The 10,435-nt window shown below is 35.4% G+C and overlaps 1 non-coding gene across 1 annotated transcript; it reads right to left on the bottom strand.

The window, feature by feature from the left end:
- Nucleotides 1–713: 713 nt before the first annotated feature.
- Nucleotides 714–820, bottom strand: LOC112062631 (U6 spliceosomal RNA). Its single transcript, XR_002890832.1, has one exon. It is a non-coding gene; the product is annotated as a U6 spliceosomal RNA (small nuclear RNA).
- Nucleotides 821–10,435: the final 9,615 nt, after the last annotated feature.

The raw sequence follows: 10,435 nt of genomic DNA, 5'->3' as shown, positions 1-10,435 counted from the left end.
CATTTAATCCATTTACATTTAAGGTAATTATCGATATGTATGGTCCTGTTACCATTTACTTAATAGTTTCATGTTTGTTCTTGTAGGTCTTTTCCTTCTCTTGCATTTCTTGCTTAGAGAATTTCCTTTAGCATTTGTTGTAAAGCTGGTTTGGTGGTGCTGAACTCTCTCAGCTTTTCCTTGTCTGTAAAGTTTTTAATTTCTCCATCAAATCTGAATGAGATCCTTGCTGGGTAGAGTAATCTTGGTTGTTGGTTTTTCTCCTTCATCACTTTAAATATGTCCTGTCAGTCCCTTCTGGCTTGCAGAGTTTCTTCTGAAAGATCAGCTGTTAACCTTATGGGGATTCCCTTATGTGTTATTTGTTGTTTTTCTCTGCTGCTTTTAATATGTTTTCTTTGTATTTAATTTTTGATAGTTTGTTTCATATGTGTCTTGGCATGTTTTGCATTGGATTTATCCTGTATGGGAGTCTCTGTGCTTCCTGGACTTGATTAACTATTTCCTTTCCTATATTAGGGAAGTTTTCAACTATAATCTCTTCAAATATTTTCTCAGTCCCTTTCTTTTTCTATTCTTCTTCTGGGACCCCAATAATTCGAATGTTGGTGCGTTTAATGTTGTCCCAGAGTTCTCTGATACTGTCCTTAGTTCTTTTCATTCTCTTTTCTTTATTCTGCTCTGCAGTAGTTGTTTCCACTATTTTATCTTCCAAAAATATGAAACGCTTCACGAATTTGCCTGTCATCCTTGTGCAGGGTCCATGCTATTGTTCTCTGTATCATTCCAATTTTAATATATGTGTTGCCAAAGCGAGCACTTCTTTTGTTCTCTTGACCACAGGGTTTACTCCATTTTTCCTTGTTTGCTTATTTGTTACTTCCTTATCCAGCAGTGAGAGACCTGGGTGCCATTAACTGCAATATAGTACTTGTTCAACCTGTTCCACATCTAAAGTAATTTCATAATTTCTAATCTATGCCCATGTAAGAAACAAATTTACCAACTTACCAATGTAAATACAATGTTCGTGTTAGTGTATAATTCTCTTTGTCTCTAGCCTCACTATCAGATAAGATAGTTTTCCGATATCACTTAATTACAATGTCACTTTTCTTCTCCATCCCTTTCTGTGTGCCTATGGCGTTCATTTGTAAAATATTTGGATTCGTTTGTCTCTGTCTCTATCTTTGGTTCTCCTGATATTCTACTTGTTTTATTTCAGTTTGCATACAGTAAAATTTTTTCTTCTTAGTGTACAGTTTTAAGAGTTTGGCAAATGCATGAAATATGTCCATTATCATAGTACCACACAGAACAGTTCCACTAAATTTAAAATTTTCTTCATATTTTCTCTTTGTATTCAACACCTTCTCTCACCTCCAATCACTGACAACCACTTGTCCCTATATTCTTTACCTTTTCCAGAATGTCTTTGTAAACATATTCATACTTTATGTAGCATTTGGTATCTGGCTTCTTTCACTTAGCAAAATAAACTTATGTTTGATTCATGATATATGTGAGTCATTATTTCATTCCTTTTATTTCTGAGTTGTATTCCATCATATGTATATATCACAGTTTCTTTATTCATTTACATTTTGATGGGCATTTGAGTTATTTCCAGTTGTTGGCATTTAGGAATAAAGCTGTTATAAACATTTGAGTGCAGGGTTTTTTTTTGTGGATATTAGTTAGTTAGTTTGTTTTTTTTACTTGTGTAAATAGATAGGAGTGGGGTTGATGTGTTGTATGGTAAGTGTATATTTAACTGCATAAAAAACAGCTTATAAAGTTTTCCAAAGTAGCTTTATCATTTTGCATCCCTACCATCAAAGTACAAGAGTTTCATTTGGTCTGCTTCCTTATCAGAATTTGGTATTGTCAGAATTTCTTATTTTAACCACATTCATAGGTGTGCAGTGACCAGCTGCATTGTGGTCTTAATTTTTGTATTTCCTTAATGATTAATAATGGTGAATATCTTTTCATAAGTTTATTTGTCATTGTTATATTTTCTTTCGTAAAGTGTCTTGTCTGAATATTTGCATTTTTAAATACTAGGTTTGTGTTTTCTCATTGTAGTTTTGAGAGTTTTTATCTATGTGATTTGTAAACATTTTTCTCCCTGTTTGTGGCTTGTCATTTCCGTCTATTTTAAGTGTTCTTCAAAGAGCAAAAGTTTTTAATTATAATGAAGTCCAATTAATTTTTTTTCTTTTATGGATTGTGTTTTTGGTTTTATATCTAAAACTATTTGTCAAACCAAGGTAGATTTTCTCCAATGTTTTCTTCTATAAGTTTTAGAGTTTTGCATTTAGTTCTATGACCCATTTTGAGTTAACTTTTGTTTAAAGTACAAGGCATGTGCTGAGGTTCTTTTTTTTTTTTTTTGCATATGGTTGTCTAGTTTTTCAGCACCATTCGTTAAAAAGACTCTCCATCCTTCATTGAATTGCTTTTGTCCCTTTTTCAAAAATCAGTTGATTATATTTGTGTGCATCTATTTTGGCCGTTTCTATATTGGTTGACTGAACAAGTTTTCTAATTTTTCACTAGCAACCAACTCATTTTCCCAGCCTTACTAAAATATGATTGACTAAAGCATGTATGTGTGCTACGTGATTTTTTAAAGGTGTCCAATGTAATGTTCTAATAGTCACACACATTATGAAGTGATTAACTACATTCATGTCAATTAGCACATCCATCACATCACATAGTTCCCATTTTTTTGTAAAAAACCAGTCTTTATAGACCTTCAGAATAAGTCTAGAAATCAGTGTGACTCCTTAAATGTTATTATTATTTTTTCTTTTCTTTTTACACACTTGTTTGACTATTTTAGTTACTTTATCTTTCTATGCAAATTTTATAACAGACTTGTTGAGATCTACAAAAATCTTGATGGATTTTGCTCAATCTGTAGATTAAACTATGAAGAATTGAATATCCTAACACTATTAGTATTGAAATCCATGATCAAGATGTATCTCTACATTTACTTAGGTCTTTGATTTCTTTTTAAAAATTAGAGTATAATTGCTTTACAATGTTGTGTTAGTTTCTGCTGTACACCGAAGTGAACCAGCTATATGTATACATATATTCCCTCCCTCTTGGACCTCCCCCACCCCCCCATCCCACCCATCTAGTTCATCACAGAGCACTGAGCTGAGCTCCTGTGTGCTATACAGCAGGTTCCTACAACTTTACACATGGTAGTGTATATATGTCAATCCTAATCCCCCAATTAATCCCACCCTCCCCTTCCCCCCCATATCCACATGTCCATTCTCTACATCTGCATCTCTATTCCTGCTCTACAAATAGGTTCATCTATATCAGTTTTTTAGATTCTACATATATGCATTAATATATGATATTTGTTTTTCTCTTTCTGACTTACTTCATAAAACTCTCTGTTCATTGACAAGGTTGTCCATGTAGAAAATCCCAAAGTATCTGCAAATGAGCTCCTGGAACTAATAAATGAGTTTAGCAAATTTGCAGGATATAGAGTCAATATAAAAAAGTGAATGGTATTTCTATATACAAACATTTGGAATACTGTAAAACAATTACATTTATACTAGCACCCAAAAGTGCAGTATTTAGAAATAAATCTAGTAAAATATGTGCAGGTCTTTGATTTCTTTCATCAGTGTTTTGTAGTTTTCTGCATACAAATCCTGCATTTGGCCTTTACCACCATAAAAGTCCTCATTGTACAGGTCAGGGAAACAATATAGGGATTTCCCCCAGCTACTGAATATGTATATTCCAAATATACATTTCAGAATTGGGGAAATAACTAGAGGATGGGTTTGAGGCCCCCATGGCCCCACTGTGAGATAAATCTGTGCTAAAGCTCCATTGATCACCTGACCTCTAAAAGTCCCTACTTAATCTAGTGGACCAGTGACATTTTAGGTCTCCTGGAATCAGTGCCAGTTCAGATTCAGTGTCTCATAGTCTTCAAAAGATCCAATTATTTTCTTTCCCCCAGTGCACAATTTCCCTGGTAAAAGATCATAAGTCACATTATGGAAGGCCGGGAGAAAGATTAACAGCATAAATCTTTAGACCAAAGTCCTTCCACAAGGGGTTCTGGCCTCCCTTTCACTCAAGGGGTTTGGCTCTGTAAACTGGCTCAAATCTGGGAACAATTAAGGGGCTTTGACTCATGATTCAAGTTAGATTTTTGTTTTCTTTAACCTCGAAGTTTTCTGCTTATACAGATCAAGTAAGAATTTAGTAGACTTCCTATCTATTTCACCTCTAGGAACATTATGGTCAACTAACCAATGCCATAGATTTTTGTGAGTCAGATAATTCTGATTGCTGTTTTGACACTGCTGTTTATTATGGTAATGACACCCACCTTGTTTTTGGCAGTTGAGTGCTGCTACTTTGCCCTGCCATCCAAGTATCTAATTACTCCCATTGCATTTATATTTCTCAATTTAGTGACTGCAGTTCCCAGAGACCTCTTCAAGAATGCCAGGGCTCTCTTCACAAATTTATTTCTGACAGTCATGGTGAAAGGTATGTCTTCTGGACTTTCTCAGCATGGGTGAGAATTTTTAAGAGACAAATTCACTCTAATATTCCAATCTTCCTAAGCTTTTTATTTCAGTTATTTAAAAAATTTTTACACACTTTTAAACATTACTTTTCATTTAGTTATTACAAAATAGTGGCCACCTTCCCTGTGCTGCACAATACATCCTTGAGGCTATCTTGCACCCAATAGTTTGTGTCTCCCACTCCCTCACCACCATATTGCCCCTCCCCCAACTGGTAACCATTAGTTTGTTCTCTATATATGTGACTCTGCTTCTTTTTTGTTATAAAAACTAGTTTGGTGTATTTTTTAGCTTCCACATATAAGTGTGGAATACAGTATTTGTCTTTCCCTGTCTGACTTATTTCACTAAGCATAATGACCTCTAAGTCCATCCATGTTGCTGCAAATGGCAAAATTTTACTCTTTTTTATGGCAGAGTACTATTCCACTGTGTGTGTGTGTGTATGTGTGTATGTGTATATATATATATCACATTTTCTTTACCATTCATATGTTTATGGACACTTAAGTTGTTTCTCCTAAACTTTTCATTGAAATATAGTTGATTTACAGTGTTGTGTTAGTTTCAAGTGTAGAGCAAAGTGAATCAGTTATATATATCCACCCTTTTTAGATTCTTTTCCCATATAGGTCTTTACAGAGTAGACTTCACTGTGCTATAGAGTGGGTCCTTATTAGTTATCTATTTCAAATATAATAGTGTGGGTCTTTATTAATTATCTATTTTAAATATAATAGTGTGTATATGTCAATCCAAATATCCAAATTTATCCCTACAACTCTTTCGTCCCTGGTAACCATAGGTTTCTTTTCTACATCTGTGATTCTATTACTGTTTTGTAAATAAGTTCATTTATACTTTTCTTTTTAGATTCCACATATAAGCATTATTATATGACATTTGTCTTTCTCTGTCTGACTTACTTCACTCAGTGTGACAATTTCTAGGTCGATCCATTTGCTGCAAATGGGATTATTTCATTCTTTTTTATGAGTGAGTATTGTATATATATACCACATGTGCTTTATCCACTCCTCATTCCTCTGTCAATGGATATTTTGGTTGCTTCCATGTCTTGGCTACTGTATATAGTGCTGCAATGAACATTAGGGTGCATGTATATTTTCTTTCTTTTTTTTTAATGGTCATATGCTTTCTTAATAAGCTATGTTTGATTAATTCATTTGTTCCATTAGAAGAGAGTTGACACTATAAGGAAATTAGGAGAGAAAATGTCTATATTATCATAGGTTGTATTATTCCCTACCATGGTCCCTTCTATGATATGTAAGGATCCTTCATTATGTGTACAATTAAGTGTTAACAAAATACCTCAGAGTCGAAGAAGAATTGTTTCTATTACATTACCGCACTTCATGTATCAGAAAATTTCTATTGTTCTCTTTAATTTTTTTTTAACATCTTTATTGGAGTATAATTGCTTTACAATGGTGTGTTAGTTTCTGCTTTATAGCAAAGTGAATCAGCAGTACATATACATAAATCCGCATATCTCCTCTCTCTTGCGTATCCTTCTCACCCTCCCTATCCTACCCCTCTATGTGAACAAAAAGCATCGAGCTGATCTCCCTGTGCTATGTGGCTGCTTCCCACTAGTTATCTATTTTACATATGGTAGTGTATATATGTCAATGCCACTCTCTCACTTCATCCCAGCTTACACTTCCCCCTCCCTGTGTCCTCAAGTCCATTCTCTACGTCTATTTTTTTAGATTCCATATATATGTGTTAGCATACGGTATTTGTTTTCTCTATTGTAAATAGAGTGATGGACATTGTGGTACATGACTCTTTATGAATTATGGTTTTCTCCAGGTATATGTCCAATAGTGGGATTGCTGGGTGGTATGGCAGCTCTATTTTTACTTTTTAAAGGAAACACCATACTGTTCCCCATAGTGGCTGTATCAATTTACATTCCCACCAATAAGGCAAGAGGGTTCCCTTTTCTCCACACGCTCTCCAGCATTTATTGTTTGTAGATTTTTTGATAATGGCCATTCTGACCAGTGTGAGGTGATACCTCATTGTAGTTTTGATTTGCATTTCTCTAATGATTAGTGATGTTGAGCATCCTTTCAACTGTTTGTTGGCAATCTGTATATTTTCTTTGGAGAAATGTCTATTTAGGGCTTCAGTGCATTTTTGGATTAGGCTTTTTGTATTTTTGGATATTGAGCTGCATGAGCTGCTTGTATATTTTGGAGATTAATCCTTTGTCAGTTGCTGCATTTGCAAATATTTTCTCCCATTCCCAAAAAGTGGGTGGTTTTTTGGTCTTGTTTATGGTTCCCTTTGCTGTGCAAAAGCTTTTAAGTTTCATTAGGTCTCATTTGTTTATTTTTGTTTTTATTTCCAATTCTCTAGGAGGTAGGACAAAAAGGATCTTAAAAAGGGTCTTGTTGCGATTTATGTCATAAAGCAAACACTGATCTTCTTTTAAACATCTTTATTGGAGTATAATTGCTTTACAATGGTGTGTTAATTTCTGCTTTACAGCAAAGTGAATCAGTTATACATATACATATGTTCCAATATCTCTTCCCTCTTGTGTCTCCCTCCCACCCACCCTCCCTATCCCACACCTGTAGGTGGTCACAAAGCACCAAGCTGATCTCCCTGTGCTATGCGGCTGCTTCCACTAGCTATCCATTTTACGTTTGGTACTGTCCATGTCACTCGCTCACTTCGTCACAGCTTACGCTTCCCCTCTCCATATCCTCAAGTCCGTTCTCTAGTAGGTCGGTGTCTTTCTTCCAGTCTTGCCCCTAGGTTCTTCATGACCATTTTTTTTTAGATTCCGTATAGACGTGTTAGCATACTGTATTTGTTTTTCTCTTTCTGACTTACTTTACGGACTCCAGGTCCATACACCTCACTACAAATGACAGATTCTACGTCCATCCACCTCACTACAAATAACTCAATTTCGTTTCTTTGTATGGCTGAGTAATACTCCATTGTATATATGTGCCACATCTTCTTCATCCATTCTTCTGTTGATGGACAGTTTAGTTGATTCCATGGCCTGGCTATTATAAATATAGCTGCAATGAGCATTTTGGTACATGACTCTTTTTGAATTACGGTTTTCTCAGGGTATATGCCAGTAGTGAGATTGCTGGGTTGTATGGTAGTTCTACTTTTAGTTTTTGAAGGAACCTCCATACTGTTCTCCATAATGGCTGTATCAATTTACATTCCCACCAACAGTTACCACATGAATTAGGTAGAAGGAGTACAGATGTGACTGTGGTTTCTCTGAGTATATATATATATATATATATATATATATATTTTTTTTTTTTTAACATCTTTATTGGAGTATAACTGTTTTACAATGGTGTGTTAGTTTCTCCTTTACAACAAAGTGTATCAGTTATACATATACATATGTTCCCATATATCTTCCCTCTTGCATCTCCCTCGTTCTCACCCTCCCTATTCCACCCCTCTAGGTGGTCACAAAGCACAGAGCTGATATCCTTGTGCTATGAGGCTGCTTCCCACTAGCTATCTATTTTACATTTGGTAGTTTTATATATGTCCATGCCACTCTCTCACTTTGTCACAGCTTACCCTTCCCCATATCCTCAAGTGCATGCTCTAGTAAGTCTGTGTTTTATTCCCGTCCTACCACAAATCTATTCATGACATTTTTTTTCTTAGATTCCATATATATGTGTTAGCATACGGTATTTGTTTTTTTCCTTCTGACTTACTTCACTCAGTATGACAGACTCCAGGTCTATCCACCCCATTACAAATAACTCAGTTTCATTTCTTTTTATGGCTGAGTAATATTCCGTTGCAGGGTTTTTATCATAAATTGGTCCATGTCCTGGCTATTGTAAATAGAGCTGCAATGAACATTTTGGTACATGAGTCTTTTTGAATTATGGTTTTCTCAGGGAATATGCCCAGTAGTGGGATTGCGGGGTCGTATGGTAGTTCTATTTGTAGTTGTTGAAGGAACCTCCATACTGTTGTCCATAGTAGCTGTAACAATTTACATTCCCACCAGCAGTGCAAGATTGTTTTCTTTTCTCCACACCCTATCCAACATTTATTGTTTCAAGAGTTTTAGATGATGGCCATTCTGACCTGTGTGAGAAGATAGCTCATTGTAGTTTTGATTTGCATTTCTCTAACGATTAATGATGTTGAGCATTCTTTCATGTGCTTGTTGGCAATCTGTATATCTTCTTTGGAGAAATGTCTATTTAGTTCTTCTAAACATTTTTACATTGGGTTGTTTGTTTTTTTGTTATTGAGCTGCATGAGTTGCTTATAAATTTTGGATATTAATCCTTTGTCAGTTGCTTCATTTGCAACTATTTTCTCCCATTCTGAGGGTTGACTTTTGGTCTTGTTTATGGTATCCTTTGCTGTGCAAAAGCTTTTAAGTTTCATTAGGTCCCATTTGTTTATTTTTGTTTTTAATGTCCATTTCTCTAGGAGGGGGGTCAAAAAGGATCTGGCTGTCATTTATGTCATAGAGTGTTCTGCCTATGTTTTCCTCTCAGAGTTTGATAGTGTCTGGCCTTACATGTAGGTCTTTAACACATTTTGAGTTTATTTTTGTGTATGATGTTAGAGAGTGTTCTAATTTCATACTTTTACATGTACCTGTCCAGTTTTCCCAACACCACTTATTGAAGAGGCTGTCATTTCTCCACTCTATATCCCTCCCACCTTTATCAAAGATAAGGTGAACATATGTGTGTGGGTTTATCTCTGGGCTTTCTATCCTGTTCCATTGATCTATATTTCTGTTTTTGTGCCAGTACCATACTGTCTGGATTATTGTAGACTTGTAGTATAGTCTGAGGTCAGGGAGCCTGATTCCTCCAGCTCCATTTGTCGCTCTCAAGATTGCTTTGGCTATTCGGGGTCTTTTGTGTTACCATACAAATTCTGAAATTTTTTGCTCTACTTCTGTAAAAAGTGCCAGTGGTAGTTTGATACGGATTGCACTGAATCTGTAGATTGCTTTGGGTAGTAGATTCATTTTCACAATGTTGATTCTTCCAATCCAAGAATATGGTATATTTCTCCACCTATTTGTATCATCTTTCATTTCTTTCATCAGTGTCTTATAGTTTTCTGCATACAAGTCTTTTGTCTCCTTAGGTAGGTTTATTCCTAGATATTTTATTCTTTTTGTTGCAATGGTAAATGGGAGTGTTTTCTTAATTTCACTCTCAGATTTTTCATCATTAGTGTATAAGAATGCCAGAGATTTCTGTGCATTAATTTTGTATCCTGCTACTTTACCAAATTCTACTTTCTGCAGGGTTTTTATCATAAATGAAGTTGAATTTTGTCAAAAGCTTTCTCTGCATCTATTGAGATGATCATATGGTTTTTCTCCTTCAGTTTGTTGGTATAGTGTATCACGTTGATTGATTTGCATATATTGAAGAATCCTTGCATTCCTACAATAAACCCCACTTGATCATGGTGTATGATCCTTTTAGTGTGCTGTTGTATTCTTTTTGCTAATATTTTGTTGAGGATTTTTGCATGTATGTTCATCAGTGATATTGGCCTGTAGTTTTCTTTCCTTGTGACATCTTTGTCTGGTTTTGGTATCAGGGTGATGGTGACCTCATACAATGAGTTTGGAAGTGTTCCTCCCTCTGCTATCTTTTGGAAGAGTTTGAGAAGGATAGCTTTTACCTCTTCTCTAAATGTTTGATAGAATTCACCTGTGAAGCCAACAGGTCTTGGACTTTTTTTTGTTGGAAGATTTTTTTTTTTTTTTTTTGTGGTATGCGGGCCTCCCTCTGCTGCGGCCTCTCCCGTTGCGGAGCACA

This window comes from Physeter macrocephalus, chromosome 21, assembly GCF_002837175.3.
Source record: "Physeter macrocephalus isolate SW-GA chromosome 21, ASM283717v5, whole genome shotgun sequence".
NCBI classification, from domain to species: Eukaryota; Metazoa; Chordata; class Mammalia; order Artiodactyla; family Physeteridae; genus Physeter; species Physeter macrocephalus.
Note: the sequence above shows the minus strand (reverse complement) of the source record. Positions and strands in the feature narration are given on the sequence as shown.